Below are 18,685 nucleotides of genomic sequence, written 5' to 3' on the forward strand. Positions count from 1 at the left end.
GGGAGTTGAGGGAATAGAGACAGAGAAAGGCAGAGAGAGAGAGTAGAGGAGTAGAGGCCAGCCATGAGCACATGGAGAGAGAGGGGGGTAAGGATGGGCGGGAGCAAGACTACAACCTTCTACCCTACACAGGTCCACAGTATATCTATTCCTGCCTGAATCAGCCCTCTGCCTTCCCTCCATTTTGGCCAGTGAATCTTGAATCTTGAATAAAGTTAAAAAAAAAAAAAAGAAAGAAAGGTAGATCTTTTCTGTGTTCTTACTGTATCTCCCATTCCCTGGAATAAAGCCCACCAACTCTCTCTCCTGAGTTTCTAAACTCTAGCAAATGATAACAAAACACAACACAGGAGTCAACTCTCAGTAAACACACGTACATCTTTTTAAAAAGAAAAATTCAATATGGCATGGCCATAGCCTCTAACTGAATGTTCCTGCTGCCTCTTCACTTGTTTCTCTTATCTTTGTATATTTTTGTTTTCCTCTTTGAGAGCCTCATGCTCCTCTCCCAGTCCCTCCCAGTTCCCACACCCAACTTTGTGTTCTTTTTTTTTCTTTTTTTTTTTTAATCCTTCAAGAGATGTTTGTACCACCCCACTATTGTTGAGTGTGCATGTAATAGACTTGCCAGCACCTCCACTCTTAGGGAAAACTGCCTCTCCTTCTCCTGGCAGCTGTTACCACCAGTAGCTCCACAGCGTGGCACAATATAATGTGCACAGCTTCCTTCTCCATGGTGGGATTTGAGCTCAGACAGGCTCTGTGTTGTTCTTAAAAATCAAAAGTAGGACCTGAAGCTGTGACCCGGAGCATCTGCCTGTGTGAGCCCCTGGTTTGGTACTGCTGAGAAATTGCTCTTCCTAGCTCCACACTCTTCATTTAAGAGCTCGTTCACTCTTAATATCTGGATGCCCATTCGCTCTGTTCTCCATACTGTGCACAAGAATTTTCCCTGATCATAGCTCGTGGTCCTACTTCAGCCAGGACCATACAACGTTCCTCCGGGCATCTCCATCACAAGTCCTAATGATGTCCTCTGTGAAGTCCTCTCCTTTGACTTCTGTCTGTTATGTGGGCTCTTTTCCTCAAAGCCTTGGCCCTTTCATGAGCAGCCTCTATTTCTCAACCACCCATCATACCCAAGGCTCTCATTATAGAGGCAATACATGTGTTCTGGGCACAACTCTAAGTTACCACGAAGGACAAGATAAGGTGTACAAGACTCTCAAGGGATGCTGACAAGAAGCATGTCCATTGATTTGGGTCACTTGGCCAGGCAGCTTGAGGAAGCTGGCAGAATTGTAGAGGACAAGAATTAGCTGATAGTGTGGATACAGAGGCAAATAGTGGGCCTTTTAAAAAGTTACTAGGGCCCCTGTTCAACCAAGTATATGTGAAAAAAACTAAATCCCAACTCCCTGATAACTCTGAGAAAATGACTTAAGAAAGTAACCCCAACATTCTTGAAACAGAAAAAAGAATTTCCCTACAAAGTAATTTTTCACTGTGAAGTATAAATTTGATGAACCAAATAAAACACAAAGTATACTTTTAGATAAGTTTATAGAAAAGTCCTTTGATATTTTAAACATTCATGATATTTAAGGTATTGTGTTAGTGATTTAGTCTAGTATTGTGAGTTATGATTTAAAATGTCAGTGAGTGACTGATTTATATTTTAAATTTTTAAGATGAAAATGTTGACAATTTTACTGCTCAAGACTATGTTGAAATGTTTAAGAAAACTAAAGTTTCTATGAGTTTGAATCTTTTGTAGAGTAAGCCTAGAGGAAGGAGTTGTTTATTGGTCTCAAATCTGAAATAATTAAAAGGAAAAAATCGAACATCATTTGGTGACTACAGAGTTGGTGGGGTCTTGCTATGTAGCCCATGCTGGTCTCAAACCCAGCCTGGTTGACTCTGTCACCCAAATGCTACAGTTACAGTCCCGCACTCCCACGCCTACTTTGTAAATAGTCTAAAATGACTGTGGCTGAATGGTGATTTGCCAAAGGATTGGTAGTGTATGCCAGGAAATGCAGCATTTAGAAAGTTGAGGCAGGAGGATCCTAAGTTTGAAGCCAGCCTGCGCTATCTAGAGACTGAGAGCCTGTCTTAACAATAAAAATAAATAAATAAATACATACATACATACATACATACATAAATCTTAAATAACTACAAAAAAACACGTTTTTATGGGAGCTAAGAAACACTTTAAGCTTTTTATTACTACTTCTTACGTCCAAGTGCTGGTGTGCCCCAAAGTGGGATGGGTCCTGCACCCCATGGGTCTTCCCAGTGTTCTAGCGTCCTAAGCCACTTCTAGCAGAGTCCAAGTGTGCACTCACATAGCTCACATGCATATAACCCCAAATGCTCCCCCCTGGGACACAGTGCTCTCCACAGCCATGAATCACTCTTAAGGGCTGCCTTCGAGGCAGAGCTACCTACAGATTCCAGACCCTCTCCAAATGCACTCACTGGAAATGGAGCCCTCTGTGGCTGCTGTGCCCTTCTTCCTGATTCTGTGGATGATCTCATCAAGTTATTGTTTTGTTTTTGTGGTTTTGGTTTGGTTTTCATTTGGGTTTGGGTTTGGGGTTTGGGGTTTGGGGTTTAGGTTTGGGTTTTGGATTGTTTTGTTGGGTTTTTATGTTCTGTTTCATTTTGTTTTGTTTTTGACCAGAAACAAGGGCCAGTACTCCTTATCTTTCTCTCCTTGGTTCCCAATACCTAATGACAGCCAGTGCTCAAAAACTGTACAAATGAAACAAAACTCAAATAAAGTAGGGTCTGACAAGAATATGTGTCTGAGGGTAAATGGAACTTCTAGGCTGGAAGTGGCTGAAGTTGCCTTTGCCCAGAGAGCAATAGTTAGCATGTGAAAGCTATGAATGCCAGATACTTGGGTGGGAATAGGTATTTGTACGTTAACTTCATGGGAGGTCAAGCCATTTGCTCCGGAAGATCAAACCCATGATGGAACAAATTCGGGGTCTGTGTGTTACCAGAGGCGTCCTTGGTCTGTTCTCGTATCCTGGCCTCACCTCAGAGGAACTGCTGTCATGCTAGGTACCATTTCCTCTAACTGACAACTATCTTCCGGCAGATACTACTGATGCCCCTCTGAAGAGCAAGGTATATTTAGAAACTCAGAAATTAAACATTTAGTCGATTTTTTTTCATTTCCTGATATAGAAGACCTTACTTTGCATTACCATACCAAGCAAAACTCCAAAGCTCCATCATTTAAAAAATCAATACCATCACTCGTTGGCAAAATCAGCCCTAACTTACCTAATTTACCTCCTGATAGCCAGGGAAGAACCCTTCTGTATCAGCCCACAAATTGCTAACCCAAGAAGGCTGTGTGTCAGCCAGGCTAGACACAGAAACAAACGTGCCCTTAGAGGAAGTACAACCACAAGAGCGTCTTTCAAGAAAGGGTTGAGAAATCCTTGTACCATTTCCTCCTCCCCCCTTCTTTGTACAGTTCATAGAAACAAAGGTCTCCTTTGCTTTTTCCCTGCTGAGTACAACAAGCCTAGCTCAAAATTAATGAAAGTAGTAAAAACTAGACGCTATCTTATCAAAGTCCACCCATCCATATCTCTAACCACCCCAAGCTGTGGAGAAAGGGCTCTTTCGATGTGGCCTGCCAAGTTCAAGCTAAAGATTGAGATAACAAGAATCCTTTGCTCAGAATAAACATTTTAGAATAATGAACAGTGTGGTCTATGCTTCTCATTTCTAAATTAATTGTGTCCCCTTTAAAATTTGCTGATGTCTTAGAATCTTTATGTAGGAGGAATTTTTGTATTCAGGAAATTGCATATTAAAAAATATACCATTCCCTACGAACTAGTTACTTAAAAAAGCAGTTATTTGCACTCTTCTATTTACTTGGGTCATGTATACAAATTGTAAATTGGAATGAGCCTATGTGATCTAAGATCTTCCTGTAGATACATTGCTGTGACTAGGTTTCTAGAAAGGTGTTCCAGTGGGCAGAGACTTTTACTAAAGGTTTAACTTCAGCATGCATGATTTCCAGAATTGCCTGTGATTGTTGCCAAAATTTAAAATGGCTTTATTATTGCAAAATAGCCTTTCCTTAACTACAGAGCCAAAAAGAAAGCACTGTTTTGCATGAGATGGAAAATCATCCCCCAAAGCAAATAAAGCACTGTTCTCAAGAAGAACTCACTCTGCTCTTGCAACTGCAGGGACCGAAAGCCAAAGAAGTTTAGCATACACCCATTCAACTTGTAAAACCAAGGACAGTAAATGTTTGCATTTTCGAAGGGGAATAGAAACCGTTTATGGGAACCAACGAACCGGAGGTGGAACGCTTCATCTCAGGCCTCTTTTTTCAGTTACTCCCTGGTCACAGACCTTACTCCTGGTTCTTCATCTCTTAACAGATAACTTATTTGCCCGATGTTATCACACACAAAGAATATATCCATCGGCATCTTGGTCATCATTGTGTGTGAGGCATTAAATTTACTCAATTGGCTGGGTACTGAGGGAGAGCTCACTCAGTGAAGTGGTTTCTGGTCCAGCACGAGGACCTAGATTCAATCTCAGGACCCACATGAAAAAGCCAATCATGATGGCACACACTTAAAATCCTGAGGCTGGGGAGGTAGAGAGCGGCAGATCCCTGAAGATTTGCTAGCCAGCAAGCCAAGCCTGATTGGCAAACTCCAAGTCAGGGAGAGACACCTAGCTCAAGAAAGAAAGGATGCGGCTCCTGAGATAGAATACCTGAGATTATCTTCCTGTCTCCATGCTTGTATGCACCTGCACACATGAACACGCATACACATACACATGAAAAAAAAATCTCTAAATTGGTTCATTTCACTGTCTCTTTTGTCTTATACATGCATGTATACACATGATACTGAAAGAGGGATTCCAGTCCCTCCCTGGGTTCAAATCTTAGCTCTGGAGCTTCACTAACCTTGGAGTGTTCATTTCCTAGTCTGTAAAATGGGAATAAGAATTGTGCTGAAAGCTGGGCATGGTGAAAGCTAGCCTGGTCTACACAGTCAGCTGGAGGGCTATACAGTGAGGGCTTCTCTCACAAAGGGAGTGTGGGGGTTTCTGAAAAGGAAAAGAATTGTGTTGTGTGGACACATAGACAGGAAGGCAGTCGGCCTAGAACATGAAAATCAGCGCATGACTCTGACTTCTATAATTAAGATACAATTTTTAAAAATAATGGCATAAACTACCTCCTGAGAGCCACCCATTAGGATGGCTTCAAACGAAAATAATGTCAGTGATGGGTGTTGGTGCAAAAGGGAGAAAATAGGAGCTCCAGACTCAGCTCCTGGGAGTGGGAAAAGGTTTGCCTATCATTGGAGAACAGTCGTTTAAAGATAGAATTATTATATTACCTAGCAATTCTATGTCCAAGTGTATACCTAAGAAAAGGAAGAACCTACATCTATGTTGTAAACAAATGTTCATAGCAGCATTGCTCACTGACTGATGACTAGGGAAGTAATGAGTAGACACAGCTGGACAATGGACTATACTCCATAAAAAGGGACAAAACACTGATACATGTGATACCATGGACAAACCTTGGAAACATTGTGCTAAGTGGGAAAAAAAAAAAAAGCACAGAGAAGAAAAGCCATATTGTACTATTCTGCTTTAGACTGGTGACCTAGGAATAGAAAATAGAAGGCTTAGGGGCTGATGGTTGAAGGTAATATGGAAATCCTTTGGAAGGCAATGGAAGTGATCTATGGGTGGGTTTGTAGGTGGTTGGGTATGTAGGTGGCCTAGCATGCAAGAGGCCCCAGAGGCCCTGGCTTCAATCCACAGCACATAAACTGGGCAAGGCGACATACACCTGTAATGTCAGCACTTGGGAGGTAGAGGCAGGAGGATCAGAAGTTCAAGCCATCCTCAACTACATAGGGAGTTCAAAGCCATTTTGGATTACATTATACCCCCTATATAAAAGGAGAAAAAAAAAAGAAACAAAAGGAAAGGGAGGGTTAAGGGAAAATAAAATAAAATATGGGGTTGAAATTGAATATAGAACAGTTTAAAAAGTGGATATACAAACACTGACAGTATGGGAGTCACAGCCCAATACAACTGTTAAAAACTAAGCAATAGGCACTTTTTCTAAAAAAAAAAAAAAAAAAAAGTCACCTTCTAAGCTTAATTGTTTTCCAGTCAGGCCAATAACTTTTAATCATTTTACTTACTCCATTCCAGTCATGCCGCAGCTCCCCGGGCTGTGACCTCCCAGTTGCCTTTGTTGAAGGATCTCCCTGGCCTGCAGAAGCAGTTTCACCAAGCATGAAAACAAGAGCAGCAACTTTGAATTTTAGGGTGTTGTTGTTGTTGTTGTTGTTGTTGTTGTTGTTGTTGTTGTTTTGTGGTGAGTCCTCCTGATCACAAAACTAATATGTACACAGCAGGGAAAATGAAAGCATGAATTCAAAACATGAATTGACAGACAGAAATAATCCTCGGATCTGTCATTCCAAGGCAGAAAATCTCATTTGGATTTTGGGGCTTGAGGAATTATGTTCTCACGCCAACTCCACACAAGAACTGCTCCTTCCCAGAGACATCTCTGAAATGAGCCCTGGCACTGAAGATCTCAGCTCTCTTCAGATACTTTTTGTAAAATGTAGATTTGGTTTTTAGACAGGGCCTAGCCTCAGGTTTTCCTGGAACTCTCTGTGTAGACTTAGGCTGGCCTCTCCCTCCCAGGTGCTGGGATTAAAGTCCTGTGCACCCCCCTCAAACCAAGTTTCTCTTTTAAAAGCACTCATTTTGTTTACAATACCATCAGTGCCCTCCCCTACCCTGACCCACCATTGGCATGGCATTTTCTTCTTATGATATTATCCAGTTCCAATTTCCCTTGCTTGGAGCTGGCTCATTGGGACTCACACTCTGTCAAGGCAGCTCTGTATCTGTCCTGCTGAGCCAGAGGAAGGGAGCCTATTCTTTGTTAAGGGAAAATAAATGGATTAGCTACTTGGCTTAATTCTGCCAGACTAAGATTTTATATATATATAAAATCTTGGAGATATATATATATATCCAAGTACCAAGAAACACAGAGTACCAAGAAATCTAATCTCCTTAATTGTCTCAACTCATTTGGCCTTTCCCAATTCAAACCATAGATATCACTTATTTTTATCACTAATTATTCCTTCACTCAGAGACATAATCTCTTATCTGTGGTTATAGATCTTTAAAAGTATATTCTGTAGATGCCTTTATCCCACACAGGAGCTGACAGGTCAAACCCCAAATGCATCTAGGTTTGTTGTTTGCCAAAACTCACGATTGGTCTTCCGTCCTGAGATCTGGGCCTTAGAGAGCTAATTAGTTCATCTTTGGCCTTTCCGATGCACCAGTCAGAACTGTACCATCCACAACAAAATCAGGCCCGTGGACCAGAGATCTCGGAGCATGACAAAAGGTTCCACAGGTCAGCTAAGATATACAGCTTTTCATTGTCTTTTAAGTCTTCTATGGGCTGAAATTTTTCAAAATCATTTTTTGATTTTTTTTTTTAATTTTTAAAGAAGCAAATGCCCTAAGAGATTTCTAGAGCTTAGACCCAACATCATATCCTTTTTATATTTACTTTGAGAGCTGGGTTATTCCACAGGGTACGTGTAGCAAACAACTCTATCTAGCCTTTCCTGTCTGATCCTGTTTGATTCTTTCCTTGTTAAAAAAGACAAACTATTTACTCTGTGCTTCGGCTGTGTCTTTCCTAACTCTAAGCAATGAATTATTAGACTAGATGGTCTCTCAAAAGATGGCCTGCAAACTTGGAGGGAGTTTTGTCTAGGATGGCTGAAAAGTTTACCTGGGAAAGATTAACTGAATAATAACACAAGAATGTACATTTTTAAGGCCAGTGGGAGACAGGATTTGACCTACTAAGAAAGTCAATCATGCCCTGAGGAAACTAGTAGAAGCTAACCAGGAAGAAAGGATACCATGAGTCAAAGCTCCATGGTAGGCAGAGGCAAAACAATGTGGGTCTAAAAGAACCTGCGTGAAACTGGAGCTCAGAGGAAAGGCGGTGAACAGTAAGTTCAGAGACTGGGTAGAAATCGCCTCTCCTCCTATTAGGAGCAATGGGAAGCTAGTGGGTCATTTTCCTCCAGCAGGGATCTGACATAATCACACATGTGCTTGGAAAAGAGATCATTACATCTGTATGGTGGTAATTGATTAGCTAATACCCAATGAGAGTGGGGAACAGACCCATCAGAAAGGCATTGCCGAAGGCAGACGAAGCAAGGGCTGTGTGTCCAGGACTTCATAGGAGCTCGATAGAAAGCAGTGAACTAATTCGAGACATACCTAGGAAATAAAAATGTCAGCCATTCTTAGTGTAGTCCACATTCCAAAGGCAATATGTGCAGAAGTGAATGAATTCAAAACATATTTAAAAGAGCCAGAGAGTGCTTACCAGGTAAAGGCACCGGTGGCTTAAGGTCATTTGGGCACCCTGGACATACCATACATAGTAGAAAGAGAGATCCGACCTCATGTATTGTCCTCTGATACACACATACACATACACACACACACACACACACACACACACACACACACACACACGAACAAAAATAAATAAAGAAAGGTAATTTCCCCCCTTAACATTAGAAAAGGTTTTCAGGAGTTTGCAGTGCATTACAGACATAGGATAGGCACCAAAGAGGTAGAACAGATGGCACTAGGTTGGATGAATCTTACTAATGGTATCTACATGTACATATTATCGACTCTGGGAGATCTTACAGCAGAGACCAGGCTCATTAAATCCAGTATTGCTCAAACTTATCCGAACCCAGAATCCCCCTTTATTTTTCCGGTGACAGAGACTAACTTCTGGGGCCACACCTGAGGTGAGTCAGAGTCAGCCAAAGTTTGCTTTCTTTTTTTTTTTTTTTAATGAGCAACTCCAAACATTGCTCACATTCTTTAAACCCCCAGGTTAATCTTCAAGGGCTGCCATAGCAAAATGACTCAAGCAGGCTCAAGGAAAGCTACTTCTGCTCTCACAGATGTGGAGGCAGGAAGTCTAGATGAAGATGCCCTCCGTTTGCTTTCTCTTGAGGCCCCGCCTCCTGGGTTTACACACAGCCACTCTGTCATTGCCTTATTACCTGGTATCCTTTGACCTTGGGTGTTGTCTCTGTCCTGTTCTCCTTACAGAGGACATCAGATTGGATACCCTAGCCACCTTTTTTACCTTCCTCACCTCTATAAAGGCCCTGTCTCCAAATGAGAAGTGTATTGGCCAGTTTTATGTTGCTGATAACAGAATAACACTGATTTGGTAAGCTATTAAAAAAACAAAAAAAGTTGATTTGGTCCACAGCCTAAGGTTGAGGGTCTGCATGTGGAAATGTCTTGTAAACAGAGGTATAAGAGGTCACATGGCATGTGATAAGAGACAGAAAACATATGGGTGTTAGGGCAGGAAGAATTCACCCATGTCAGTGGCTCTCACCTGTGGGTCAGAACCGCTTTGAGAGTTGAACAACTCTTTCACAGGGGTTGCCTAAGACCATTAGAAAACACAGAAATTTACATTAGAATTCATAACAGTAGTAAAGTTACAGGTATGAACTGGCAACAAGAGTAATTATATTGTTCAGGGTCACCACAACTGAGGAACTGTATTAAAGAGTCACAGCATTAGGAAGGTTGAGAACCACTGATCCAGGTTCTCTGGTCTTTCTCTCTCTTCTTATAATATCAATTGCATTCTGTTACGAGACTCCACCCAATGACTTTATCTAGCCCTAGTCACCTCCCAGAGGTGCAAACACTATACTAGATTAAGCTTTCACCTCTTAACAGCTGGGCAAGGGAGTGGACTACAGCCTGAGTGTCAGGAAAGATAAGCCGTATTCCCAAGGAATTACATGAGACTGGTAGGAGATTTGAGGGAACAGAGAATTCTTATGGGCTCATAAGAACTCCAAAGGTAGGAACCTGCCTTTACTAACAGTCCACACCCCACCTACATCCAAAGTTTGATGTCCTATGAACAGCAAAGCCATCCTGCAATGTCTCTGTCCTTAGTGCATACATGCCTACAAGGATAAGAACTGACAGTAGTATTACTCCCAACCCCAGACCTGGGGCTACGAGTGGAAAAGAGAATACTTCCGTGTTATCCTTCAAATCCTGAAGGTGTGACTCTTGCAGGTTCAAGTTGAAATTCAAACACCTGACGGGAGGGTAAAAGGGTGTGTGCCGCAGAGAGTCTGTCACTGGAAAAACCTTAATCAAAAGCATTGGTGCCCTTACTAAAAAGAGGAGGCTCGGAGGGCTAGCTAGTTCCTTCTGCCACATAAAGAGACAGTGAAAGGGATGTCTTCTATGAACTACAGACCTGAAGTCTGATAGTGTTTTCATCTTGGATTTCTCTGCCTCTGGAACTGGGAGGAATGGATTTCGGTTGTTTAGAAGTCATTTGGTTGCTGGGTATGGTGGCTCATGACTTTAGTTCCGGCATTTCAGGGCAGAGGCAGGCAGATCATTGTGAGTTCAAGGCCAGCCTGGTCTACCAAGTGAGTTTCAGGACAGCCAGGGCTGTTACACAGAGAAACCTTGTCTCAAACAACAACAATAATAACGACAAAAGCCATTTGGTTTGAGGGGCTTGATATAGGAGCCAGCCCATAGGAAGACAGATAGGTCATCAAGACAGAATGACTGTACTATACGAGCCAGTCATATAACTCACCCAAATTATGGCTATTTTATGTTCCATGCTATGTAATATTCTGCATTCTTCACTGGCCCGAAAATGCATCTTCAAATTTCATAGGTTTCTAATTTCAGCCGTGCCTTTAAATGTCCTCATCCCCTCACTGAGTCAAAAGCCCACGAAAACTCCCTGGTTATTTGCTCATTGTATAAAATTCATGTTAAAGAAAGAAACAGGAGTTTGAGTTATTTTGGGTTTTTTGTTTGTTTTGGGGTTTTTTGTTTGTTTGTTTGTTTGTTTTCTAAATCCTATCACATCTAAGAGTCCTGACTTTTAGAGTTTGGCTATTGCTAGATTTTATGAATTTCCCACTGTTCTGTTTCAATATGACAAACAAAAGATGCATAGCTTGCCCTCGTGGGCTGTAGAGGAAACCATGGTTCTGTCCTAAAAGCAGCACAGCGAATTCACGTCACTGGCCTTGATCCACATGAGGATCCTGGAGCCAGTCCAGTGCCACTATGATTACTCTGGAAATAACCAGTAGGTAGACATTGTTGTATGAATTAGATTTGAACTATGATCTTTCTCGATAACACAGACTCGTTAATCAGAGATAACTGCCCTCATATGGGAGGAGTTAATAGCTTTTTCCACTATTTTCATCATCCCTCCACATATTTGATTCAAAGACAGAATGGTGTCTATGTGAAACATCTAAAGACACATTTTTCTTGTCATTATTCTCAGCATTATAGTATAACAAACTGCATAATGCTTACTATGTTCATGGTCCTGAGTGTGAGCCCTAGCATGGCAATACATACACACACACACACATACACACATGGGCAGATGTGCATATATTCTAAGCAAATACTTCACCAAATCTGGGTGAGGAGCATCCATGGATTCTCGTGTCATCAGACATCCTGAAACCATCCTTACAGATACTAAGGCACAGGAGAGTATTTACAGAACTCATTCTTCCTAGTCCTGCCATCAAAGCTCCTGAGATCTCTAGTTCAAATCCAGTGTCAGCTACTTTAGCATGTGTTGTTTAGCTGATGTTCAGAGCCCCTGATGCCTGCTTTTAGGTGGGGATGGCGCCGATGCTGCCTCCCTCCTTCTCCCACAGACTCCTGATTACATTGTTTAGCCATGAGTTTCACACAAAACCAAATCAATCCCAGGCATGCCACCAAGCAAGCCACCAAGCAGCCTCCAGGGAACTAGAGTACAGAAAGCTGTACCGAACCCCTTATTTATTGACACTCAGAGATGTTTAATCATTCCGCTGAGCAAGAAACACCCAGACCAACAGGAGCAGCCCAGCCTCTCAAACACCTACGCTTTGTCAAAGGTTTATTGAGAAAGGAAAGCCACAAGAGAGCAGAAGGTGCCAGGCTCACGCAGTCTTTGTCACACCCTTGTGCCAGGGGACAGTATCATATTGCATCGAACATGATCTTAAGAAAGTGAAAAACGCAAAGGAACAAGCTTCTGTGTGGAACTTGTAGAAAGCTTCTGCTCCTTTGTGTGTGTCCTCTTTCTAAAACTTATTCTTCTTCTCCAGTTTCACTTCATTCTCCCTAACTCACACACACACACACACACACACACACACACACACACACACACACACATATTCATGTAAACACACAGATACTCATGCATACATATACACATGCACACAGACACACAGCCATTCACAACATTCACGAATATACATACACACATACAGACACATAGACAAGCTGACACACATTTACACACATCAAACACACTCACATATTTATGCACACACAGATACATATACACACAGATATACCTACAACACACAGATACATACATAAATCCATACACATATAGACACATAAAGATACACACACACATACATCACACACACTCACACACATACACACACATATGAGTCCTCATACCTTCACAGCATATTTCAGTAATACAGTCTATTAAAAAATACCCTTACAGACATGATCTCTCTTGGACTCCAGCTTGTTCTAGTTCGTGGCCATCTGCAAGTTCTGTAACTATAACACAACCTGAGCTTTGTGTTAAAGATAAGTGCAAGGCCTTGTTTTTATTGCATGACAGAATGCATGACCAGTACAGTGCCTGAAACGTGTAGTCTGCAGTGGGCATGAGTGATGTTTACCACTGAGTTGAAGATACTCTGTACGACACTGAAACCTGTGTATTTAAAACACTAGGGATTCTTGAGAAGTACTTGGGATAAAGATGCTCAGGGGTGGAAAGCACTGGCTGCTCTTCCAAAATACCTGGGTTCAACTCCCACTATATACACGGCAGCTCAAAAAACTGTCTGTAACTCCAGTTCCAAGGGATCTGATGCCTTCACACAGACTACTTGTAGGCAAAACACCAATGAACATAAAATAAGAATAAAACAAGGAATACTTTGTATGCTTCAAAGTAGCTTTCTTTAATATATATTATTGAAATGCTTCAAAAGAAAAAAAGAAAGAGGTTAACCTAATACATTGTTCCTTGCTACAAATGTTTCTAAGCTATAGAATAGTTGAAAAAAATTATATATGGGTCACACCTGCCAGCTAGACTTTGCTATAAACTTGTGTGTGTGTGTGTGTGTGTGTGTGTGTGTGTTAATGTGTATATGGGTACATCTGTATGTGGGGGTATCTGTGCATGTGGAGACTAGAGGACAATCACAAGTCCTCACACACTTGTGTGTGTGTGTTCATTTCTGTGGGGGGGTACATGTGTATGTGTACATGGGAATATCTGTGTATGTGTACATGTGGAGACTTGAGGACAATCACAAACTTCTGTCAACATCCACCTCCTTTGGATGCAGTCTCTCTGCAGGCCTGAGATACTTGAAGTAGGCTAGGTTGGCTGGCTGATGAGCCCCAGGGACTCATCTGTCTCTATATCCCCCGTTCTAGGATTGCGTCAACATGCAAAGCTTTATTTTATGTGGGTTATGGGGATTGAACTCAGGCCCTCATGTTTGCAAAGCAAGGGTTTTATTGCTTGGGCTATTCTCCAGGCCCTCCCGCTAGACTTCTTAATGAACACTGTTTTCTTAATTAATTTCTTAACTTAATGCTTCACATGTTTTCTTGATTACAAGCCTCCTCATAACATCCCTTTCTCCATTAGTACATCTTTTTAAAATTCAGTGCGTATTTCAGAGGACGGTGCCAGCCTCGTATAACTCCACCCTTAAGCTCGTTAAGCTCCACACTTCACTATGCATCACGTTAACTACTAGTTTGGTTTGTATTTTAGGCTGTCTTATTTCTGTTTTCCTCTTTCCTCTTCTCTTCTTCTACCCTGCTCCTTCTTCATGAGGCATAATATACATACAGGGAAGTGTACAAATTTAAGCATCCCTTTTGGTGAGTTTTGACAGCTATATACGACTGTGTTTGGCATAGTTTTCTCAGATACGTGGACAATATGATTATGACTTGAAATCCCTTGTTCCCCTTCCCAGTCCACTCTTGTCTCCAGCACCATGAAGTAGGTCACTTTTCTGATGTTTTAAATGTATCCTGCTGGAAAGTTTATAGAAGCAAGCCACGTGGTGTACTCTAGCTTGTGTGAGGCTTCTCTTACTCAGCGTCCTTTAGAATTTCATCATGTTGCTACATGGATCAGTAGTGGTTGTTTTATTGTTCCATTGCGTTTCATGGCATGAATATATTATGATGCAGAGTTTACCACTGTTGATGGACATTTGGTGCATTTCCAGGTGGGGGACATTATGAATCAATTTGCTTGTAATAACCCTGTTTAAGTCCGTATGTAGCTATGTCTTCATTTATTCTTGTGGAAATGTCCAGAAGCCAAATTGTTGGCTCCCAACATTGCTCTGTACCTTGCATCCTCTGGGCTGTTGGGCTCAGATTTTCTTGAAGAAGCAACCTGCAAGTCCGTTCAAGTTCAGAATATTGTTAATGAGAAGCGTTTTGAACTGTGCTACAACTCTAGTGTCATGTGCAATGTGTTCTATCTACTGCAGGAAGCCAGGGGAACTTTTGTTGATGGTGCAGTTTTTGTCCATACATTCAAAGTGGAAGAAAATGTTAAATTTAGTTAGCAGTTACTGAAAATGGAGATAATGGCTTTTCCTCATTTTAGCTCAGTGACTAAACTCTACACATGAAGCGTTGAGGCATTGTTAACATGCCCTACATGTTATAATTCCAAATAAAAACATATGAATCTGAGGAAATACCAACACCAATAATTGTAATTGTTACTGTTTTTAGCAGTATTCATAGTTGTACCTGATCTTTCTTCCTTTCAAAGGCTAGTTCCAAGAATATCTACCCTTGGAGATGAGGCGAAGACTTAGTGGGTAAAGTGCTTGCTATACACGCAGGAAGACTTGAGTTTTAATCCCCAGAACCCACATGTCACATGTCTGTAAATCCATTGTTCCTATGGGAACATAGGAGATAGAAACAGGAAAATCTCTAGGGACAGCTTTCTCTCTTCCTCCCTCCCTCTGTCTCTTTCTGTATATTATTATATGTATGTATATAATGTATGTGTTATTATATATACATATTTATATATATATATATGTAATATATGCATCATATGTATATTATATACATATTATACATGTATGTTATATATGTATGTATGTATATATATATATGTGTGTATATATATATATATATATATATATATATATATATATATGTGCAGCCGCAAACAAGAGACCTTGCTCTATACAAGGTGGAAGGCATGGCCAACACCTGAGATTGTCCTTTGACCTCTACACCCATTTTGAGGCATATGCACACATACATACAAAAGAAAGAATATGTGTCCTTTACTGTCAGGATCTACTTACCACCCCCTAAAAATTTTTTTTCAACTATTTTTCAACTGAAAATAATTAATTAACTTAAATATAGAGAATGAAATGTATGTAATATCCTCTGGGGTGCTGAAATAACAGCTTGCTTATACTGACCACATCCACAGAGCTGACTAAGGAAAGGGCCTCCTTTTACCTAGTTGGAAGAGAAAGGGGCCTAGGATGGTCATTGGTCCTCTTGGTTTCATGAATGTTGCCAGAGCAGCTATTACCTGATAGGAGACACACAAATGATGACAGCATTGTCAAGCCATGCCTGATGGGATTATATATGCAGAGTAACGCCTTTCTTGCTGTTTCTCAACATCCAGGAAACAAAAACCCAGCATGCCTTCCCAAAATTTGCCAGCAGAAACAGCAGAGCATCTTCTTCCTCACCCCCACCATTGTCGTCTTGCAAGCAATGGTCTGGACCCAAGAAGGGGAGGGAGAAGTGGACAATGACAGGGAACTGTAGGCATGTCATTCTTCAGTCACGTCCTCTATAAGGTCCATCAGTCCTTTTCTGTCCCCTTCAGCCAGCCAGCAGACTTTGCGTGAGTGGCCTGAGTGGTCGTTATCCATCCCTTGCCGGGGACGGCATCAGCCTTAAGGTTCTTCAGAGTAAAACTGCCAAAGTGAAAAGAGAACCTATGGGATGGAGAATACACTTGCAGACATATATGTGGTCAGAGGGCAAGATCCAAAATACACAGGGAACAGGCCATAGCAAAGAGCAAATAATCAGACTCTTAAATGCATGAACAACTCTAGTAAACATTTTTTCCAAAGAATATGTGCAATGCAAAACAAGTATATGGAAAGTTTTCAACACCAGGAATGATCAGAGAAAGTCAAATCTAAACCAGAATGTAATGGGCATAGTGCCACATGCCTGTAATGCCACCACTCAGGACAGGAGGATTGCCACAAGTTTGAGATTAGCCCTGGTGACACAGCAAATGTCAGACCAGCCAGTATTGCATAGCATGACCCTAGAGGTGATCAGACCTTTAAGATGGTGATTACAAAAAGAAAAAGACAATCAATAATAAGTGTTGGTGAGGATCTGGGGTGTCATTGCTTGAATGTAAAATATCTCCCATGGGCTCTTATGTCAGATGCTATTGGCACTGTTTTGAGAGGCTCTAAAAATTTGGGGGGTAACTAAATCACTGGGCATGTCCTTTGGGGCTACATCTTATTCTCCCCTCCTCCCTACTTCCTGACTGCCACCTCACAAGCAGCTAACTCTTCTCTGCCACACCCTTCCTGCTGTAGCAAGCTGATACCTTTGAAACCAGGAGCCAAAATAAACCTTTGCTCTCTGCTAGCATTTGAATGTAAAATGTCCTCCACAGGCTCAAATGCTTGAACATCTGTTTTCCAGCTGGTGGTGCTGTCTTGGAGGCTTTAAACTGTTTGGATGTGAGTCCTAGCTCACAAATACAAGACTATGGAGGTGGGGCTTGAAGGCTCACACCTCCACTCAAACTCTTTGCCTTGGTCAGCACCATGTGACAAGGAGCTGGGAAACATTTGCCACCTTATCTCCCAGAGTCATGCCTTCTTCACAGTGATAGACTGTAACCATTCAAACTGTGAGCCCAAATAAGTCTCCCCTAAATCTCTTTTCTTGATATACATCCGGGATTCTATCACAGTGGGGGAGGGAAATCGCTAACACATTCTCTTAAGCATTTCATGTCAGGAAGTTTGGTCACAGCTACATAGAAACAAAGCTATATAAATAATGTCTGGAAATCAAAGCTCTTGAGTAGCTGTTGATAGGGAACAGAGAGAATTAAAAGCAGAACCACTACGTGATCCAAGAATGCCCTAGAAGGATCTATCCTAAAGAACTGGAATACAGACCCGAGTGGTACAATTGAACTTGTGTGTTCAGCTCATTCAAGCTAGTCAAGTAAAGGAACAACCGAGTACTCATCAGAAGAGGAACGGATAAGGAAGACGAGGTGTGTGCAGCCTGAGAAAGAAGGGGGTCCTGTCATTTGTCATGGTATGGATGGACCCAGAAAATGGTTAAGTAAAATAAGGAATAATCAAAGTTTTTTTGTTTCCTTTGACATGAGATAGCAGAAATCTCAGAGTCACGGTTACATATAAAGAATGGTGAGAACTGAAGGGTAAGGGGCTGAGGGGGTGGGGTGACCCTCAACTATATCAGTTATATCAACATCTTAGCTATACAAGTTAAGTAAATGCGGAGCTGGAGAGATGGCTTAGCCACTAAGAACACACACTGTTCTTCAGAACTGAGTTTGTTTACTAGCACCCATGTCTGGCAGCTGACAACTTCAGGGACCCAACACCCTCTTCTGACCTCCATGGGTACCTATACTCACACATGTACAAACATATGCATAGGCATATAGGCATATACATAAATAAAAATGAGATAAACCTTTGTTTTAAAGATAAGTAAATGCATTTTGACTATACTAACAATACTGTGTTGAGCACAGTAAGTTAGATCTTACAGTCTGTGTTCTTATCACAATGAAATAAATAAAAACCATCTATTAGAAAACCTATTCTTGGTGCGGCTCTCGGAGTGAGCCACTGAGTGTAGCAATGGCTCCTCCCAGAGGAAAGATCAATCGTCCCCGGATGGAGCTGAAGAAGTTGTTCAAGCGCCCGCAGGGTGTTAAGCAGCGATCGGCGACGGAAGCGCCAGGTGGTGGGGCTGTGATAGGCGAAGGGCTGACTACGAGGCACCACCTCAAGAAGCGGGCGTCCAGTGCTCGTGCCAACATCACGCTATCTGGGAAGAAGCGCAGGAAACTCTTGCAGCAGATCCGACTTGCCCAGAAAGAAAAAGCAGCCATGGAAGTGGAAGTACCCTCCAAGTCAACCAGGACTAGTCAGCCCAGACAACAAAAGAAGATAAAAGCTCCCAGGATGTAGACATGGAGGATCTTGAAGACAAGAGCTAAGGTTCCTACCTCTTCTACCACAAGATCCTCAACAGCACCTAAAAGGATTCGGAGAAACATCGGGAAAGATATTACCACGTTTCATTTTCCCAGATACCTCTTCTATAA

At 41.7% G+C, this 18,685-nt stretch overlaps 1 long non-coding RNA gene and 1 pseudogene across 1 annotated transcript in view; both read left to right on the top strand.

Annotated features, from left to right (window-relative positions):
- Nucleotides 1-18,685, top strand: part of LOC116071001 — an 80,404-nt gene that overhangs the window by 15,100 nt on the left and 46,619 nt on the right. The gene's annotated exons all lie outside the window — the stretch shown is intronic.
- Nucleotides 18,072-18,577, top strand: LOC116071000 (annotated as a pseudogene).

The sequence above is a fragment of the Mastomys coucha genome, unplaced genomic scaffold (genome assembly GCF_008632895.1).
Source record: "Mastomys coucha isolate ucsf_1 unplaced genomic scaffold, UCSF_Mcou_1 pScaffold22, whole genome shotgun sequence".
NCBI classification, from domain to species: domain Eukaryota; kingdom Metazoa; phylum Chordata; class Mammalia; order Rodentia; family Muridae; genus Mastomys; species Mastomys coucha.